Raw genomic sequence first — 1,653 nt, forward strand, 5'->3', positions numbered from 1 at the left:
TAGTACATCTAGGAGTGAATATGTAGTGAGAATATATAATAAGAGTACATGTAGGAGAGAACATCTAGGGGAGTACATGTAGGTGAGTACATCTAGGGGAGTACATGTAGTGAGAACATCTTAGGGAGTACATGTAGGTGAGTACCTCTAGGGGAGTACATGTAGTGAGAATTTCTAGGGGAGTACATGTAGTGAGAACATCTAGGGGAGAACATGTAGGTGAGAATATCTAGTGGAGTACATACATGTTAGTACATCTAGGGGATTACATGTAGGCGAGAATATCTAGGGGAGTACATGTAGCTGAGAACATCTTGAGGAGTACATGTAGTGAGAACATCTAGGGGAGTGCATGCAGGTGAGAACATCTTGGGGAGTACATATTGTGAGAACATCGAGAGGAGTACATGTAGATAAGAACATCTAAGGGAGTACAAGTAGGAGAGAACATCTTGGGGAGTACATGTGGGTGAGTACATGTAGATGAGTACATCTAGGAGAGTACATGTAGGTGAGAACATTTTGGGAAGTACATGTTGGTGAGTACATCTAGGAGTGAATATGTAGTGAGAACATCTAATGACAGTACATTTAAGGGAGAACATCTAGGGGAGTACATGTAGGTGTGAACATCTAGGGGAGTATATGTATGTGAATACATCTTGGGGAGTACAATTAGGTTAGAATATCTTGTTGAGTACATGTAGTGAGAACATCTAGGGTAGAACATGTAGGTGAGTATATCTAGGGGACTACATGTAGGTGGTACCATCTATGGGGAGTACATAAAGGTGAATACATCTTGGGGAGTACATGTAGGAGAGTACATTTTGGGGAGGACATGTAGGTGAGAACATCTTGTGGAGTACATGTAGGTGAAAACATCTCGGGGAGTACATGTAAGTGAGAACATCTGTGGGAGCATATGTAGTAAGAACATCTATATGAGTATATGTAGTGAGAACATCTAGGGGAGTACATGTAGGTGAGAACATCTAGGGGAGTACATGTTTGTGAGAACAGCTAGTGGAGTACATGTAGGTGAGAACATCTAGGGGAGTACATGTACGTGAGTACATCTAGCGGAGTACATGTAATGAGAACATCTAGCGGAGTACATGTAGGTGAGTACTTTTAGGGGAGTACATGTAGTGAGAATATCTGGAACAGGATATGTAGGTGAGTACATCTAGGAGATTACATGTAGTAAAAACATATAGGGGAGAACATGTAGGTGAGAATATCTAGGGGGAGTACATATAAGTGAGTACATCTTGGGTAGTACATGTAGGCGAGAATATCTAGGGGAGTACATGTAGCTGAGAACATCTTGGAGAGTACATGTAGTGAGAACATCTACGAAAGCACATGTAGGTGAGTACATCTAGGGAGTACATAAAGTGAGAACATCTAGGGAAGTATATATAGGTGAGAACATGTAGCGGCGTACATGTAGGTTAGAACATGTAGGGAGTACATGTAGGCGAGTACATTTAGGGAGTACATTGTCACGTGGAGGTGAGTGGTCAGGTCGGGGCTCTGTTAGCACTCGGCTGCTAGGGGCTCCCTCCCGACCTGGGGTAAGGCGAGTGTCTGGGCGGCCCCTCCCTCCTGAGATGTAGTGCCTCCTCCAGCATGTCGGCTCGATCCGCT

This window comes from Procambarus clarkii, chromosome 21 (assembly GCF_040958095.1).
Source record: "Procambarus clarkii isolate CNS0578487 chromosome 21, FALCON_Pclarkii_2.0, whole genome shotgun sequence".
In the NCBI taxonomy this organism is placed as follows: domain Eukaryota; kingdom Metazoa; phylum Arthropoda; class Malacostraca; order Decapoda; family Cambaridae; genus Procambarus; species Procambarus clarkii.